Genomic DNA, 12,347 nt, shown 5'->3' with positions numbered 1-12,347 from the left:
TGGGATATCCAAAGAATTCGGTTGGATACTACTTCTATCATCCCCAAGAAACAAAGGTGTTTGTTTCTAGGAATGCAACCTTTTTAGAAAAGGAATTTCTATTAGATAGAAAAGGCGAGATGATAGAACTCGAAGAGGTTCGAGAGACACCCACAATTGTAGAACCCACACCCGAAGAGCCAAGAGAGGAGATACAAGCTCCTAGAAGATCCGAGAGAGTCTCGAGACCACCTATGAGGTATGGTCTGCTTCTTGAAGAGGGCCATGATGAGCCTAACCATGGATGTGATCCAAGGACCTTCAAGGAAGCATTATCTGATGCCGATTCATCTAAGTGGCTTGAAGCGATGGAATCTGAGATGAATTCCATGCATTCGAACCAAGTGTGGAATCTTGTGGATCCACCTGAGGGAATTGTTCCCATAGGGTGTAAATGGATTTACAAGAGGAAACTTGGGATGGATGGGAAGGTATTGACCTTCAAGGCGCGATTGGTGGCAAAAGGATATACTCAAAGACAAGGAGTTGACTTTAAGGAAACCTTTTCTCCAGTTGCAATGTTCAAGTCCATAAGGATTTTGCTAGCCATAGCTGCATGGTATGACTATGAGATATGGCAGATGGATGTTAAGACAACCTTTCTTAATGGGGATATTAAGGAAGAAATTTACATGTCTCAACCCGAAGGGTTTACATCTATCGGAATGAGCATATGGTATGCAAACTTCAAAGATCTATTTATGGTCTAAAGCAGGAGTCTAGGAGTTGGAACCTCAGATTCGATAGTACAATCAAAGAGTTTTGTTTTGCTAAGAATCCTGAGGAACCCTGTGTGCATAAGAAGGTCAGTGGGAGTGCTGTGACATTCCTGGTGTTGTATGTTGATGACATTCTACTCATTGGGAATGATGTAGGAATGTTGCAATCAACGAAGATATGGTTAGCGAGTAAGTTCTCGATGCAAGACTTGGGTGAAGCATCTTTTGTATTAGGAATACAGATCTATAGAGATAGATCAAAAAGATTGTTTGGTCTCACCCAGTCCACATACATTGATACCATCGTGAAGCGGTTCTCGATGGATGAGTCCAAGAGAGGACATCTACCAATGTGTCATGGCGTGTCCCTATCCAAGTCTATGTCTCCCAAGACTGATGCAGAGGTAGCGGCGATGACCAGCATTCCTTATGCATCTGCGATTGGTAGCATCATGTATGGGATGATATCTACACGTCCTGACGTGGCTTTTGCACTAAGTGTAGTAAGTAGATATCAATCCAACCCTGGTCTTCCACACTGGAAAGCTGTGAAAGACATCCTCAAGTATTTGAGAAGGACCAATAAATTGTTCTTGGTCTATATGGGGGTGGAGAACTGAAATTGGAAGGTTATACCGACTCTAGCTTCCAAAGCGATATCGATGACTCGAAGTCAACCTCTGGATTCATATTCATGCTCAATGGTGCTGCTGTCTCTTGGAAGAGTTCCAAGCAAGACAGTACAGCGGATTCCACCACTGAGGCAGAATATATTGCTGCATCAGCTGCAGCAAAGGAGGCTGTTTGGATAAGGAATTTCGTCCAAGAGTTGGGCGTCATTCCTAATGGAGTTGCTCCTGTCCCGGTGTTTTGTGACAACACGGGAGCCATTGCTCAAGCAAAGGAGCCGAGGTCTCATCAGAAGTCCAAACACGTATTGAGAAAGTACCACATCCTCAGAGAGATCGTGGAAAGAGGAGATGTCACGATTGACAAAGTCGGCTCCGCAGATAATGTTGCTGATCCACTAACTAAGCCTTTACCTGGACCATTGTTCGAGAAGCATCGCGAATCGATGGGTTTGAAGCATATGGGTAGTTGGCTCTAGTGCAAGTGGGAGATTGTGAGAGTATGTGCCCGTCGAGCCAAGTGTTGGCCGAGGGTTCATGATTAAACTCTATGTATAAACAGTCTTTATTTTAATAATATTTGAATTTATCATTTTGGCACTTCTTTATCTGTATACCCATGCTAGTTGCATAGATAAAGCCCTTGAATATACAAATAGCAGAAAGAATATGAGATGCTCATATGATGAGTATCATGAAACTCATATTTTTAATACTGTATATTCTAAATGGTTCCTAGTCGATTCAGCCGCCACTAAGAAGGATATAGGCCGCTCGAGTTCGAGACTAGTATCTGCGATGTGAATACCCATGTTTCATTGGTAGGGGACATTGTGATGTCCGAGCATGCAAATAGGTGCTCCTTGTAGAGTGCACTGAACAACCCTCCATAAAAGGACTTTCCAAGTGGTTCTCACTTATCGAGTGGAAATGTCCTAGTTTATGATTGTACACCATTAGTCCTTATGACCCGGGATAACATTGAGACTCTATGTGCTAGAATTACACTTTGACTTGTTTACCGACTCTCATGGGGTCATCAGGTGGCAAGGTTGGGTGTTCTGTCGAAACATATAGGAGTCGATGCATTGTAGTCGGGGATTCACCGCTTACCTACGGGTATGGATATCCTATGTGTTTTTCATGTATATGTAGTTTGAAATCTCTGATCAGAGTATGGTGGTAATTATGAAAAGGGTTTCATAGATTACACCATCGATGCAACTACGACATGACACATAGTATCGATTCATTGACAACTCTCGATAAACCAATGGTTGTCAAATCGGTCGGGATATATGAGTTGAAGGGACCGTACTGTACGCTAACCATAATTGAATGGTTCTTGCAGGCACTATCATTTGATACCTAGGGAATCATGTAAGCGATGCTGCTAGGCATTTAACATGATTGGTTGGGTACTATCAGACTTAAGTTCTTATGTTCTTGTTATCAAGGAATTGATAAGTAAGAATGGAGCAATTGGGGTATGCTCATATAAGGACATGTTTAGTCCGAATCACATGGAGATGTGAACCCACGGCTAGTTGTATCAATGAACCATTGAGGGCCACACAAGTACTAGCTTTCTAGATCCCGTTGAGAAGTAAATATAGTTCAATGTGTTGAACGGCTTATAAATAAGTTTATAAGCGTAGAGAAAAATAGAAGTATAACTTCTATGAGAGAAATGTAACTTTTAATTTATGAATGTGTTCCTAAATTAAAAGTAGGCCAAGTGAATAATGTATTTGAAAATTGTGATTTTCATTAACATTATTATGGACTAAATTAAATTAATTCATAGGTATGTCTCCATTTTGCTCTTCAATTGTTGAAGAAAAATACACACTTCTCTTTGAAAATCCTTTTGTTTTTCTAGTGCAAAACAAGAGGGGATCTTCTTAGCAAGTGGTGGGCCTAATTTTGAGCAAGGTGTGCTCAAGGAGCAAGCTTGTAGATCTTCTTGCCATTCAAGAGCTTTGTTGTTTAACAACAAAGTTGGAGCCACAATCAATCTTTTAAAGATTGATAGGTATATCTCTCAAACACCCTATGTATGACATGTGTTTGTTTTTGTATTTGCTACACAAAATGTGGGGTGGCCGAAAATTCCAAGCAAAATTTCGATTTTTAAACTTCTGTTGCGCTTCCGGTCACCGTAACCGATCCCCTTTCATATGTCTCATATTTTCATCAATAAACAAACTAACAAAGTTCATAAAATAATAACCAATAGAAAACATTTGAAACTCATAATAGTACTCATGTATTACTTCAAGAACATGCCAAATTACTTTAAAAATGTATGAACACCTGTAGAATAAAGTTCCTTGGTCATATGCTATAAAATACATCAATTATTCAATCACTACCTTCATACTTAACCATATGGTCAAAAGTTACTATATATGGTCCTCCACATATGAAAACCAACATTTCATAGATGAATACTTACAACCCTAGGATGCTCTTGTGTTGGAGAGTTCAATTCTAGATTCAATTTGAGGAAGAAAAAAAGATTGAGGATCACTTGAGGGAAGAACTTGCCAAACCCTTCTTTTCTCCCTAGTTTCTCCTTCAAATTTGATGGTGGAATGGTGAAAATGGCTGAAGACTCGATACTTATCTATTTCCGTCACAAAATCATGTTGCTAACTCACAATTTTGTCCAGGCGATGCTCGAGCTGTAACATTTTTTTGCTCAAGCGAGGACCATTCTGTTGAAACACCAAAATTTTGGTACAGTGGCGCAAGGGCAGTGGAATTTGACCGCTCGGGCGCGCTCTGCACGCATCCTCGTCATTGTTTGCTAAGAACAGACATCTTCCTTTAATAATTTGAAAAGTGGTCCACATGAAAAGTGGCTTTCATCTCCAATTGGCCTCATGTCATTTGAATATATGAATAAAGAGTTATGCTCATTCTACCAAATTGAGTCAGTACAAGAACGGCGATACACACGACGCACTTCGGGGCGCTTTTTGCTTGCCATCCACAATGATTGGACAAAACCCAAAACATGAACATTGTAGACTTATATCTTAGCTTTCTAAGGGTAGTGGCCTCACACAATTTGGCTCAATATCCATATCATTATGCTAAAACCCGTATGAATTGCAATATTTTCATCTCATTTTCTGCATTTCATACCAACTTCCATTACTTTACTTTACCTACACATCTTACTATCACTATTTAGATACATATTCATTCTCAATACAATATGGAAAATAAAGAAATCATATTCAATATCAATATATCAACCGATGTCAATAGGTCCATATGTATAATACAAGGAGCACTAGCGGCATCATTCATGTAAGTCATAATGTATCGATAAGCGCATAACAAACAACATAAACACATTAATCATTTGTACGAGTAACTGGGCATTACAAATGAAGTCATCCAAACTGAAGTTTAATGACAACAACAGCCGGATAACTCCGGTGAGAAAAATATTTCACAGTATAAACAATGTATAGATGCATTTCATGCAAACATATACAAAAGCATATAACCTTTGTAAAACAATATGTATCATAGTCTAAAAAACATAAATCGATACAATGCTGTAAATAAAACTCTTTACTTCTTACTCTTAGACTCGACTCTTATCTAGGGATCCCGGTTTGAATAAGAACGTAACAAGTCTCTCGCCTACTCTCCCCTTCTAGATTGTGGTACGTTCTTATTCCCGGACTTCGGTAAACTATATCGAATCTCTACAATAGGAGTCGATCTTCTCCTAAGCACATCGATATAAACCAAACGTCCAGTGACTTGACACCTCTGCCAAAGACTCATAACACATGCTTTGCTATAACTCAATAGACTAAGCATATTAATATCAAGAATTGCAAACACATCAAATCAATAACAATATAGTATGTGGTTTTGGGAAACTCAAGTTATATCTTACTGGAGTTATCTTTCCCGGTTTAACATTGATTTATACATTTCTTTTCGTAGTTCTTGGTTGACGAAATCATATATCAATCTGGCTTTGTTCGGTCTTCGAAGCCTTCAATACCAAATCTAGAATGACATTTCGAGAAGTACAATATAAACATACACTTAAAGCAATACTTGATATGATCAGTACTCAATCTAGTTAAACTTCGACGTCATAACTGCACAATCTCGAGATATCCGGCAACTCAGACATCAACATATATAAATCACAACTCATAATCAATCACAATTTCAACCCAAAATATCAAAATATGTACAATCTCATTCAACACAGGCTGAAAATTGATAACAATTGCATAAACTGTCCGTTCTTCAATCTGGTTTCGATTACAAGCTTACCATAATCTCAAGAACACATAATATCAATCAAATTAGGATTTCTTCAATACCAAATTTTTGAACCATAAAGGAAAGTAATAAAACTTACATTCTTTAGAAGCTCTTGACAAGAGAAGCACGGAACTAAACTCGGATTGAAAATCAGACGACCGGATCTTGCACAATCAACAATTCTAAAATTCAATAAACTTGAGAATCAAGTATGGAAGTCACGGTCTTGTTCTGCAATTTCAGAATGAAATGAAGGATTCATTACTTCTTAACATGCATGGCAAGACATGTGGCTCAATATTCATTCAGCACGTCTCGCGCATATGCGCGTCCAACCTTGGCGCATATGCGCGAGACTCTCTGTCTCAGCACTAATGAATTCACCAGCTTGCGCATATGCGCGTCCCATGCTCGCGCATATGCGCGAGACCTACTCTCTCAGCGCTTGTACAATCATCCGCTCGCGCATATGCGCACCTCATCTCGCGCATATGCGCGAGACCTATTGTCTCGGCATTTGCTGCTCGCGCATATGCACGCCTCATCTCCGCGCATGTGCGCGAGGTTTGCTGGACTCCACACACACAATAACCCATGCTTTCCCAAGTCATTCTCGGAGTGGTCCTTCTATAATCACATCAATTAATAATTTCGGACTAAAATGATATAATCTCGGGCATTACAAGGACCGTTGTGCAATTTTCGAACTTTAAGGGGGTTAATTTGCAATTTTCGATTTTTTTGACGTTGAATTTAGAATTTTGGGGAATGATGTTTGGGTTAATTCAGTGATTTTTTCGAGGACTTTGGGTTAATTGCCGATAAGAAATCCCTTAAATTCAACTCTATTAGATTTGATGGTATGTTTTGTCGCAGGGAGGATATACATTGCAGGCGTAGCCACGCATGCATTGCTAGATTCAGGGGCTACGCATTCGTTTATATCCAAATCTTTTGTGGAATGACTATGAATCAATCCAGTAGCGATGGATTCAGGGTTCAGAGTATCGATTCCATCCGGGGATAAGATGTTCACATACCGGATAGTGAGAGGATTGGAGCTTAAATTGCAACAGAAGGCAGTACAAGCAGATCTGATAGCGCTACCGTTACCAGAGTTTGACATCATATTGGGTATGGATTTGATATCTTCTCATAGCGCAGTCATAGATTTTTGACAGAGGTTAGTTTCTGTCAGACCACCCAGTGGAAAGCCATTTGTTTTTTAGGTAGCCAGTTCCCACACGTCATTTCCTGCTTGTGTGCGAGGAAGCTTATCAAGAGAGGCTGTCAGGCATTCCTAGCCAGCATCATATCAATGACAGATCCAGCTAGTCAGAAGCTGGAGGACATTTATGTAGCCAGGGAGTTCTCCCGAGTTTTCCCTGACAATGTTGCAGGCATACCACCAGACAGAGAGATGGACTTTTAGAATGAGCTCATGCCAGGGACAATGTCGATATCAAAGGCACCCTACTGGTAAGCACCTTTGGAGATGAAGGAGCCCAAAGATTAGATTCAGGATCTGTTACATAAGGGTTTCGTTTGCCCTAGCTTTTTCCCATGGGGCGCACCAGTACTTTTTGTTAAGAAAAAGGATGGCATCATGCGACCGTGTATCGATTATAGAGAGCTAAACAGGGTCACAGTCAAGAATAATTATCTGTTACCGAGGATCAAGGATTTGTTTGATAAGCTTTAGGGAGCATCTTTGTTCTCCAAGATAGACATTTGATCCGGATACCACCAGCTGAGAGTGAGGGAGTCAGATGTGCATAAGACAGCCTTCCGGACGCGATATGGGCACTATGATTTCTTGGTGATGCTCTTCGGTCTGACGAACGCGCCAGCAATCTTCATGGATCTCATGAATCGCGTGTTTTAACCATATTTAGATCAGTTCGTCATAGTCTTCATTGATGATATTCTGATTTACTCAAAGATCAAGGAGGAGCACAGTCAGCATTCTGAGGGCAGTATTGCAAACTCTACAGGATAGACGACTGTATGCCAAGTTCAGCAAGTGTAAGTTCTGGCGCCACAGAGTGGCATTCTTGGGCCACATTGTATCTTAGGATGGCATAGAGGTCGAACCCAGCAAATTAGAGGCAGTCAGAAATTGGCCAGTTCCGAAGAGTGTGACAGAGATTCGTAGTTTCTTGGGATTGGCATGTTACTACAGGAAAGTTCATCCAGGGCTTCTCTTCTATTGTGGTGTCCATGACCGCCTTGACGAAGAAGAATGCAAAGTTTTTTTGGGGACTCGAGTATCAGGAGAACTTTGACAGACTTAAGCTAGCGTTGACCACTGCACCAGTACTAGCTATGCCATCAGGGCAAGAGAGTTTGTGGTATATACAGATGCATCTAAGCTTGGATTGGGTGCAGTTCTGATGCAGCTGGACAGAGTGATAGCCTATGCGTGCAGACAGCTGAAGGTTCATGAGAAGAATTATCCGACTCATGACCTCCAGCTAGCAGCAGTGGTATTTGGCCTGTAGATCTGGAGACACTATCTGTATGGGGAGAAGTGCAGGATTTTCAAATATTATAAGAACCTAAAGTAATTTTTCACACAGAAGGAACTGAATATGCGACAGAGGAGGTGGCTTGAGCTGGTGAAGGACTATTATTGTGACATTAGATACCATCCGAGTAAGACTAATGTGGTTGCCGACGCTCTGAGCAGGAAGCACGCAGTGATTGCTCATCTGTTAGTGCAGATCGCTACAGGCTGAGATTCAGAGATTTGTGTAAAGCCCAAATTTAGTACACGTAAAACCCATGTATTTACTTAAATTGTTAAATTATTTATTTAAGTTTAAACTGATTTATAGCGATGCATGATCTATTTAAATTGCAATAATTTTAATTATTTATGTTTATGTGATGCACGTTAAAATGTTTCCTTGAGTTTCATGTTTCAGGCGATTATTTGATGCGGGATCGATGAAAAGAGACCGGCGACGATTATGACAATTTTTAAAATGTGATATTTTATTTTAAGTTGGATTTGGGACATTTTAAAAGGTTTATTGAATATTTAGCATTTTAAAAACCTAATTTAATTAATAAGTGATTTTATAATTTTAAACTTTTAAAGATATGACACTTGTGCGTTTTATTTTAAATTAAAAGATTTTATTAGAGTTAAAAGTGGGTTAACATTTTTAATTGTTTGCTAATTATTAATTAACCAATATTTAGTCCCTAATTAACACTAAACACACGCACACACACACTTTTACACATACTACACATATGTTTCACACAACACACATATACACATTTCATCTCTTATATTTTTATAAGAAAAGCTAGGGTTCTTGTCTCTAATAGCAGCCGCCCCACTCCTCTGAAATTTTTCCAGCAATTTTCGTTGGGTTTCTTCAAGAAAATCGAGCCAAAATCGATCCGGATCAACCTCGCATCTTTCCCACTTCGGTGTCATCGTTTCGGTAACTTTAATTATCAAAAAGCATGTGTATTCTTTCGTTCTTGCATTGATCTTGTCATAGTAATGATTTTTATGTTTATTGTATGCAAAACATGTGTATGTTATGAAGAAGTTTGAGCAAATATGGTTGGATCACTTTTGAAACTGTTTTGGGATCTCAAAACACGAATTTGTTGTCATTGTAATTACTGAGATTTTTCGGTCGATTTTCTGGAAAAGCATTAGCATATATAACGTAGAACTTTTTGATACCTTCGATTTGACAGTAAATTAGAAATATTTGGATAAGAAATGAGTGAGTTATGATTGTGTTTGTGGGACTGCTCAAACTGCGTTTTCTGAAAATACGTTCTTGATGTGTTCTTGAAGTTTTATTGTTTCAGGCTTTGTTTGGCACCGCCAGGCTTGTGCTACTGCATTTAGATATGTTATAGGATGTATTTTGGTGTTATTTGGTGGTTCGTTTGGGTCGAGAATGGCTTGGGATGTAATAGAAGTCGTAGGAAGCTAAATGATGTCGAATTACGGGTTATTGTTGTATTGAAGTTGCTTGTCGATGCTTGGGGACGTTTGGGGTGTTTGTACGGTTTTGAATCAATGTAATAGCATCCTAGGATGAGTCTCGAGGCGTTAGTTCATGGTCCCTAGGCTTGGATTGGAATAATGAATCAATAAGTTAATGAATTTTCGCGAGTTTGCAAGTTCAGAGGGTACCCGGACCCTTTCCCGGACCCCGGCACAGAGTGCGTGTCCATTTTTCCTTCAAAATGCGAATTTCCAGCATCTACACGGATCCCGACATGGACCCTTACACGGGGTCATGTCCCTTTAAAAAAAATTAAAAAAAAAAAGTTTTTTTTGGTTTGTTTTAGGGTTTTTATGTCATTATTTGGTACGATGATTAAACGAGGTCGAGTCCCGAGAGATTTAGAATGTGGTAAGGAAATTTGTCATTTTTGGGTGTGAGCATGACTAGACGTCTAAATTATGCAAGGTAGGTATTCGAACTCATGTTAGTATGTGCAGTAGTGGCCCCAAGCGAGATCCAACGAATCCCTCAACGCCAAGTAAGTAAGTTCGACGTGCAAAAGAAAGTATTTTTTTATGTTTTTGAGGTATTCTAAATGTCTTGGGACCAAATTATGAACGGGTTTAGAAGTCGGTGAACGTGGCCGAGGACCTCTCCTCCCCGGTAAAGTATGACCGGGTTTAGATCAGGATTGGGAAGCGGTAAAGTATGATCAGGGACCAATCCACCCGTTAAATTATGAACGGGGATCTCATGTATGTGGTAGTGGACTTTCCCTGCCAGCCCAGTACTGTGGTTTAGTCTGATCAGGCACTTTTAAGTATGGGTCACTTGCTTTGAAACATATCTCTACGCAAAATGATGTTATGTATGATGCAAGTAAGTTTAAGAAAAATCTTATTATGATGGCACGTCTATGTTTATGCTATTACGTTCAAGTTTCAAGTATGTAAGCTCATCTTTAAAGATGCATGTGGTTTTATTATGTAGTACTTGCTATCTCCAGTTTATACATGTTGAGTCTTTAGACTCATTAGACTTTATCGATGCAGGTGAGGATGACTTTGGGGAGACGAGGGGTGGGGATCAATGAGCCGGCTCGGACTGATCAGGAGGCTAAACCCGAGGACCGCCCATGTTTTTAAAGGAATTTTGCAATGTTTCAAATACTCTGATTTCACGTTATAGTTTACGATATTTAATCAAGTATTTTCTTTAGCAAATTTATAAGTGATCTCTTTTATTACAAATGTTTTGGATGAACAATTGATTGATGACTGAAATCTGAAAGTTTATTTTGTATTTAAGAAAATTGTTATTTTTTAGCAAATTTCAAGTAGTTCAAAATACGGTACGTTACAGTTGGTATCAAAGCCGAACTCTCTTAGTACGGTGTGTTTCGAGAACGAAACAAGCGGAAGCTGGTGGTCATGTGAGGCCCGGGGCCAAAGAGGGCAGGGGATGATCGCAGGTGCCATGAGGTTGCACGGACAATGAGCGGCTTCTGGCAGGCTTCTAGGTGGAGGGAACATGAATGAACCGATCCCATACCGGAATGAGAGGGATTCCGAGACTGTTCAATATAATGGACTGTACAGTTGAAGAGGGCTTAAAAAATTTGATATGTACTACTCATATCACGAAAGGTGAATCTTCTTTTCGGTAGCTCATCACATAAGAACTCCAAAGTTAAGCATGCTTGACTTGGGGCAATTCTGGGATGGGTGATGTAACGCCCCGAAAAATTTAAAGGTCAACGCGAATCACATGCATACAATTATTAAATTCTTCTGTATTTTTATTAAATGTTTTAAATGTATAAATTAATTATGTTGTGCATATTGACATGTTTAAATATACTTTTCTACATGGTTGCATTAAAATATATTTTTAAAAGGTTATTCGAGTTGCGATCGAAGAACGGAGACCGAGGGACTGAAAATGTAAAATGATTTTATTAAATAATTGTTTTTAATTATTTAAAATATGGGTGATGCTTTTTATTACTTTTGAAAATAAGGGGTTTGGAGGTGATTTTATACGCCGAGACGTAAATTTTATCGGTGTTAATTTTTCAACAAAAATACGAACTTTTTGGCAACCCGGCTAATAAATTCGCAGAGTTATTTAAACAAAACTATTTTTATATTTTTAATTAAAGTCTAACTAAGCACTAATGGGCCTATTTATCTACCTAATGGGCCTAAAGCCTTGCTTAGAGAATTAATTAGTATTTAAATAAGATAATCATCCCCAATCCAACACTTTGCTACACGCCTCAAACCTTATATTTTTCTCTCCCAAAACTCCTCAAAGTGCACGGCTCACGCACATCACAATTTAAAGAAGGAAATCGAGACTTGCAAGGTAGAGTTCAAGCCAAGGTTTTTGCCCCGTTCTTCGCCGTCGTCAACGAATAATCGTGCGTTAAATACGCAAAGGCACGCTATATTCTTTCTTTCAATCATCTATCACACCATAATATTTATTTGAATATGTTTTGAAAGAAAACAAGGCACTCAAATTATAATTTTCGCAACTATTCATATGCATGGGTTTAACTCTTGTTTGTTGATTCAAAAATCATGTTTAAGTTGTGTTAAGGGGCTGCCATGGTTAGGGTATGGATTAAAGGTGTTTTAAACAAATTTAGGGTCCTAAACACA

The sequence above is a fragment of the Primulina tabacum genome, chromosome 18, assembly GCF_025594145.1.
Source record: "Primulina tabacum isolate GXHZ01 chromosome 18, ASM2559414v2, whole genome shotgun sequence".
In the NCBI taxonomy this organism is placed as follows: domain Eukaryota; kingdom Viridiplantae; phylum Streptophyta; class Magnoliopsida; order Lamiales; family Gesneriaceae; genus Primulina; species Primulina tabacum.
Note: the sequence above shows the minus strand (reverse complement) of the source record.